Below are 8,243 nucleotides of genomic sequence, written 5' to 3' on the forward strand. Positions count from 1 at the left end.
ATGGCTACCTGAGTAAGAACACTTACATAGCAGTTGTAAGGGCCAGAGTTCAAAGCCCAGCTCCCAGGTAAAAAAGCTAGGCACTGCTTCATCTGCTTGTAACACTGGCACTATGCTGGGCAGCAATTGGAGGGTTACTGGAGCTTGTGAGCCACCAACCTAATTGTATATTCAGTGAGAGATTCTGTCTCAAAGAAATAAAAGGAGAGTGTTGGAGCAAGTTGCCCTATCTCTTCTTTGGCTTCCACAGTGCAAACACACGCACACACACACGCACGCACACAGGCAAAGTCCTTCTACAGTCATAAGAAAATAATAATAACTACAGAGTTGTTTAAAGTAGAGCTGTAAGTGGTTGTTCACAAAGAGAAAACATAGATAGACATTGTCTGCAAGATCTGAGAGTGCCTTCTGAGGTTCTCTTAAGGTCTGGGAGCTGTCCAGAATCCACTTCAAGGCAAAGCCTCCATCTTGTAATATGGCGGCCGCCACACTGCAATATTTCAGCAGAATTGGCAAATGCGGGGAGGGTGGCTGAGAAATACAGTAGAGGAAATGCAACAACAGAAACACAAAGAAAAGCAATGATCTAGATGATCAGCAAGAGTGATAAGCAGAACAGTAGCCTCCAGTGGACCCATGCAGAAGGGAATCTTTACAAATATCCCAAGTCTTCACCTAACCTCAAAGAAAGGCTTGTAGCAAAGCAAGAGTTCTCTGACAATAGAAAAAATTCACAAGGAAAGGTCAGATTCATGTTTGTGAAGTGGGCCAGATGTTCTAGGTGATAAAAGAAAAAAGACCAGGCTAGGAATAGAAGCTACTCTTGTAATCCCAGAACTTAAGAGAGGAGGCAGGAGGTTTGCTGCTAGTTAAAGGACAAGCTAAATAATGAAGTGAAAGCTTCCCCCCCAAAAAAAAGGGAGAAAAAAAGAAAAGAAGAAAAAGTGAGTAAATATTTCTCTTCACCAATACACAGGAATATAAGAAATAGATACAGATTAATATAACATTGTAATAGCTATACTGTTTGATTGGGTTTTTTTTTTTTCTTTCCAAAATTGTTCCAACATGTTTTAGCTCTTTAAGGGCCTAAACAAGCACCTAACTGTGTCATTTACATTGAACATTAGAAATCTGCAAATCAGCTATAGTTGTTTTTAAAATTCTTATGTATGTAGTGAAACCATATATGGACACATTTGTCTCCGTATGAAAACTTAAATGTTGTCAAAGATAAATTGCACGTTTAGAATTTTGCTCAAATGTCCACAACAGACAAATAGAGAGAGACAGAAGAAATAATACAGACATGATAGTGACTAATGGACAGTTCACCATAGAAGAGACTATGCTTTATAAAAAGTATTGAGTTTCACACTTTAAGTGGATGCAACGTATACATTAATAAATTATATGTCAATATACAGATTTTTCACTTTTGTAGGTCATTTATGTGAAAGAATTTAATAGTTTTACTTAATTCTTAAATTTTCCTTTCTTATTACGAAGACTAGTTTATAAAGGGAATATACTATATTCATTTAAACACACCCTAAATGCATGCCCACATTTACCTAAGATTTCTAAACCTTAGGTGGTAGTTTTGATTTTAATATAAGTATTGAAAATGGGAGGCACTAAAAACAAATTATTTTGTAGGTAAAAAAATACACATAATTCTCATTTTATTTACTGAAATAGTAATTGTTACTAATAGTACAATTGCATTTTGCCATAAATGATAAAAAAGGAGTCATGATTCTAAGAATTTTTTTTAAAAAAATGTATTTTCTCAGTATATATTTGTATTAGTGACACTAAGAAAGTAACAAGCCAGAAAAATAACAAATTTCCTATGCTTTTCTGTGATGGGTTTTTAATCATTAAATTAAAGCAACCATCACCAAATTCCTATGAAATTTTTACTTTCATATGATTGATAACTTTGATCATATCCACCTATTAGCAGTCTTGTGTCTTGTTCTGTTTTGTTTTACTTGAGAAAGGATCTTTCTCCACAGCCTGGGCTGTCCTGGAATTCACTATGTAGATCAGGCTGGCCTCAAATTCACAAAGATCTGCCTCCCAAGTCCTGGATTTAAGGTGTACACCATTAAGACCAGCTCCTGTTGGCTATCTTGAAGCAATCAATTATGTTACAGAACGCTTTTATTTGTGACTGATAATTTCCACCATCAGAAAAAGTTAATGTCAGTGTTAGCAAAATGATTTGGTGGCTAGAAGCATGCATGACTCTTTCAGAAGACCTGAGTTCAGTTGCAACACTGTCAGGCCATACATAACTGCCCTGAACTTCTGCTCCAGAGGATCTAATGCCCTCTTCTGGTCTCAGAAGGAATCTACAATCAAGTGTATATACCCACACATAGATACACATACATACACTTAATTTTAAAATATTTGTATTAATATATATATATATATATATATATATTGCACATGCTATATAGGTACAATCCTTCAAGTTAAAAAAAATTAATGTCCATTTTAGACGCAAAATGATGTTAAAAAGGAGAATCATTTGCATAAAGTTTTCAATGTGTAGTAATAGTTTAGTTTTACTTCTTATATTTTATCTCAAAATAAAAAAGTTTGCAACTTTTTTTTTTGCAAATGTATTTATACACTCTCATTCTTTCTGGTAACAGCACATTATTCCTTCTTTAAGAACTATTTTCACACCTAAAATAAATATGTGTTACTTTCCACTTAGTACCCATCTGAATACTAATTCTCTTTAACTAATTTAAATTATTGCCACAAATTTTTTTTTAATTGCGTCTTGCACCTTCAGACTGCCTGAAGAAAGGGTTAAGTGTCTTTTCTCTTTAACCAGCTCACAATAGCTTTTTATTTTATGCCCATTCCTGTTCTTTAAAGTCAGTAGTGGGTTGTTGTTTTTGGAGGGAGTTTAAGGTGGGTTTTTTTTTCTCTCCTTCAGGTTTTAATTTGTTAATTTAACTTCCTGGGGGGGGAGGGGAGACTTGTGAATTTATGCAAACACTATGCTGTTTATCTGGAATATTAATCACATGCATCAAGATATCATAGGCAGCACAGTAAAGCTTTCCTTAAAACGACCTGACTTATCATGGGGCTTTGAGAATCATCCCAGACCACTTGGAGTTGAGACAGATTAAGTTCTCCTGTAACTTACCTGACATAAAACAAGACATATCGCTTCACTTTGAGATTGTCTCTAGTAAGTTGACATGGCCCCGAGCATGCTGGGTATTCTGTTTTACATTCCCAGTCCCCATTTTTACTCTATCCATCTCTCCTCTGCCCTGTGCTCTAGAAGGCTGAACCCAGAAGATGGTATCTCCCATGCAGCCACAGACTCTGGTTTCCATCCATATTTAGTCAGGCCTTTGAGAAGATAGTAGAAGACAGTGAAGGTGGCAGTTCTGATGCTAAGGTCTTGCTCCCTGATTTCTTCTTGATTTGTCAGTAAGAAAAGCTGAGAGGGGTGGGGGTAATTTCTGGGCTAAAGGTACAGGTGTAACTTCTATGTCCCAGGAGGAAAAAGGAAGGATAAGGAAGGAGAGAGGAGTTTTCTGCCATGCTTTGGAGGAAGAAGAATGCAGTAACCATGTGATGTCTGTGGGACAGGGGGAGCTGGGGCCTGTGATCACTACTACAGGTGGGTAGTCAAGGATGTTTACAAGGGCTAGGTAGGACTAGCTACTGAAGTTTAAAGCAGGTAGAGAGACAGAGATAATAAATTGGTAAGGTCATGTTTTCCAGGCAGGAGATAGTAACACTCAGCAATTGTGCCAAGAAGGCAAATTGTAAAGAAACAAACAGTGTGTGTGTGTGTGTGTGTGTGTGTGTGTGTGTGTGTGTGTGTGTGTGTGTGTTTTATCAGTGGATTCAAGGGAAGCTGGGAAGGGGCTAGTAGTATGGATAACTCCCAAAGCTAAAGGTGGGTAGAGCAAAGGGAAGCTGGATAGTGGCTGGTAGCTCAGCCAGTCCTGGAGCTAAAGGCAATAGCTTAAGACAGGACAGAACAGACAACTCTGTGTGGTCTCTTCCACCTTGTGTCAGTACTGCCGAGATTGATGCTTTCCTTCAGGACTGCCTAGCAGAAGCAGAGAGGCCCCTGCTTCTGTTTCTTAGCTGTCTTGCATACTAGAAGCTTTGCCATTAGCCTCAGCATCTGTACTGCTATCGGTAGTCCAGTTAAGAGAATCTGTTCACTGCAATCATCTATGCAGTCTAATCAGACCTGACTTTTTAAGTAATCCTTAATCCCGACAGCAAAGAGAAAAGAAAAGGCTTTAAGGGAGAAGGGTTTGTCTACCACAACCTCACATAACAGCTTCTCAGTTTGATCTGTCAGATTCATATCATTGAAAACACTGATCTGTGCCTGGGGATATATTCCCACCGATGGAGTGCTAGCTTCTTATGCAGAAGGGCTTGAGTTTAACCCCAGCACCGCATAAGCCAGATGTAGTGGGGCACACCTGTAACCTTAGCACTCAGGATGATCAAAGTTCAAAGTGATCTCTAATGACATAGGGACTTTAAGGCCAGCCTGGGGTATGTTAGATATTGCTAAAAAAAAAAAAAGAAAAAAAAAAAAAAAAAAAAAAGAAAGAAAGAAAGAAAGAAAAAAGAAAAAAAAAGGCTTTTGCAGGATAGATCAGAATGCAAGCATACACCAAGAATAAACTACCCAGAAAAGAGAGAAGCATGCAATCTCATTACAATGCCTACAAAAATGATGCTTATTTTTACAAGCTTAAGAGTAAATTTAACCTGGGAGATTTTAAAACATTATGCGCTGAAATTTTTATATTGTAACAGTGATATCATGTGTTTATGAATTAGGAGAATTAACATTGTTAAAATACATGTACCATTGAAAATTATCTATCCACTCAACGCTATCCCTTTCAAAATGAAATGAAATTCATCATAGAAAAAGCTGTGTATTAAACCATAAAGGACCCAGAAGAGTCAAAATCTTATGAGTTAGAAACAGTTATGCTGATGACTACGCTGATGACATCATCGTGCTTGACTGCAAATAACCGCCCAAGTTAGAGTAAACAAAGTAGTGTGATACTGGCATGAGAGCAGACATATAGATCAATAGAAGAGAGTGGAGAAGCCAGAAAGAAGTGCACAAGCCGCCAAGTGATTTTCATCAAAGGCAACAAGAACATTCACTGTAGGAAGAACAATTTCTTCAGTAGATAGTGGTAAAATTGGGGATCCACGTGAAGAAAAATGGAATAAGATCTAAATCTCTCAGCATACAAAACTCAGACTTACCATGGTCTTGCTCATTTTCAATTCCGATCTCATAGGACAAAGGCAAGAGGACTGCCTTAAGCCTGAAGTCATCCACTTCTCCACAGTGAGTTCCAGGTCAGCTGAGGCTTTGTAGCAAGACCTCATCTCAAAACAAAGCAAACAGAACTCACACTGGATGAAAAATTTAATTGTTAATATGCCCAGGAATAATTTGAGGAGAGCATTAGGTAAAGTGTTGATAATGCTGTCTGGGCAAAGGCTTTTTAGATACCAGCCAAAACCAAAGGCAAAAAAAAAAAAAAAAAAAAATGAGCCATCAAACTGAAATGCTTCCTCATCACAAAGGAAACAATCAAAAGAGAGGTAGGAGAGCATGGGAGATGTATACAAGCCACTTATTCAGCAAGGAAACAATATTGAATGTATAAGAACACAACAACACTTTCTGACTCTTTCCAGACGCTCAAGATGTCTAAGTGAGGACGTGGTGGGTCCTCCGGAGCAAAATTCTGGACTTCCCTGGGTCTCCCGGTAGAAGCTGTGATCAACTGTGCTGACAACATGGGAGTCAAAATCCTGTATATCATCTCTGTGAAGGGAATCAAGGGAGAGCTGAACAGACTTCCCGCTGCTGGTGGGTGACATGGGATGACCACAGTTAAGAAAGGCAAAACAGAACTAAGAATAAGGTCCATCCAGCAGTGGTAATTCGACAGTGACTGACATATCAAAGAAGATAATGCAGGGTCATAGTGAACAATAAAGGTGAGATGAAAAGTTCTGCTGTCACAGGTCCAGTTGCAAAGGAGAGTGCAGACTTGTGACCCAGAATGTGAAGAAAACCCACCACAACAAAGAATAATAATTCAACTAAAGTGGATCAATAATCTAAATGACATTTCTCAAAGGGACATACACAAATGGCCAACAAGTATATTTAAAAGGCTAAATATTGCTGATTATCAAGGAAATATAAGTAAGGTATAAGAAAAACCGACATCCATTTTCATCCCCCATGTGAATGGCTAAAAAACACAAATATTATAACAATGTGGGGGGGGAGGGGGAAGGAACCTTTATGTACTGAGGATGGGTATATAGACTGGTACAGCCATTTTGGAAACCAAGTTTGGAGTCTCCTTAGCAAACCTGGAAATCAAAGCTACCACTTGATCACAACTCTGCTAAATGTTTCTGAAGGAAGCAAGTCAATATCTAGGAGACATCTTTGAAACTCCCAGGTTCACTGATACTGTATAGATAATAGCCAAGCTATAGAATCAACTTAGATGCCTGTCAATAGATAGATGGATGAAGTATAATACATACATACATACATACATACATACATACACAAATACATACATATATATATATACATACATATATATGTATGTATGTATATATATGAAAATATTAGCTATAAAATTGGCCAGGCCTAGAAGCAAATGCCTTTAATCCCATCACAAGGAAGGCAGGTAGGCAGAGGCAGGCAGATCTCTGGAAGTTCAAGGCCAACCTGATGTACAAAACAAGTTCCAGACCAGCTAGAACTACATAATGTATATAATGAGACCTAGTCTCCCAAAAGAATAACAGCATAAATTAGATAGATAGATAGATAGATAGATAGATAGATAGATAGATAGATAGACAGATAAATAGGCTGCTGGCAAGATAATCAGACATGGGTACTTGCTACCTAGACTAACAACCTAAGTTTGACCCCTGGACCAGAGACCACCAACAGGACACTCTCAGAGCTGAAAAGAAAGTCCTTTACGCTAGCTAGCTTCATGGAGAACTTGCCCAAATCATTCAGCCCCTTATAGCCTTACAGCCCTTTGTCTTTATGCATAAAACCACTTCCTAGTTGTCACACTTCAGTTAACAAGAAGCAAAACAACAGCAGCCGAAAAGCATAGTACTTAAAGATGAGGATGAAAAGCAAACACTTCTTTTACATGTTGTCTCCTAAGAAGTCAGCTGTATGGAGGTGAGGCTTAATACCTCCTTCCTAGCTACTGGCTCTTAGAAACTCATTGAAGTGGAGGATGAATGCAAGCTTTGTACTTCCTGATAAGAGTGCACGACCACAACAGCAGCCGTGGGGGAAAAATTAGCTGTGGATGCTTTGGGTGAAGAGTGGAATGGTTGTTTGGTCCAAACCAGCAGTGGGAATGACAAACACATGTGAAGCACAGCATCTTTACCTATGGCGGTGTGGACTTGCTGTTGATTAGAGTCCTTCTTGTTATAGACCAAGGAAAACTGGAGAGAGGAACCAAATGTCTGTTCATAGATGCATTGTGTGGATACCAATCTGAGTACTCTCAAGTTGTTTTGGGGGTAAGGGTAGGGAATGGGGAGTAGAGATATTCCCGAACTGACAGATACTGCTGTTTCTTGGTGGCTGGGGGCCAAAAGAGCCAGCAGAATACAAAAACTTTTCTATCTCTCTAAAAAAGATGATGATCCCGGTATGTTGTCAGAAAGCCCTTAAACCAAGCAGGTAAGAAATCCAAGACCAAACCACCCAAGATTCAGGGTCTTGTTGCTTCATATGTCCTGTGATACAAATGCTGACATACGACTTTGAAGAAAGAACATACTAAGAACGATAAGGAGAAGTGATGTATATATTTAAATCCTGTCCTGGGGTTTGTACCTTGCCTTTGGTTATTGAGTTTCAGGATGAAAGACACACTCACAGCCTTTATATTTATAAAAGGCCTAAACAGCACAATAGCTACCTAGAGAAAACATGTCTGAAAAACCGCTAACAACAAAATGAATGCATGACTTTGAGGCTGTGGGATCTGGGACCCATCTCCTTGCTGGCTGCTCCATTGCCACACAGCCCTTCTCCATTCACATCCAGCAGGACTCTCTCTGGGGCTGACCCGCATCCTAGAACTGAAACTCTTCTTGTCTCTGACACCTAGACCAGATGC

At 38.8% G+C, this 8,243-nt stretch overlaps 1 pseudogene; it reads left to right on the forward strand.

Moving 5' to 3' along the window:
• Window positions 1-5,757: 5,757 nt before the first annotated feature.
• Window positions 5,758-6,125, forward strand: LOC114634674 (annotated as a pseudogene).
• The last annotated feature ends 2,118 nt before the right edge of the window (window positions 6,126-8,243 follow it).

Source organism: Grammomys surdaster, unplaced genomic scaffold (assembly GCF_004785775.1).
Source record: "Grammomys surdaster isolate TR1022 unplaced genomic scaffold, NIH_TR_1.0 99, whole genome shotgun sequence".
In the NCBI taxonomy this organism is placed as follows: Eukaryota; Metazoa; Chordata; class Mammalia; order Rodentia; family Muridae; genus Grammomys; species Grammomys surdaster.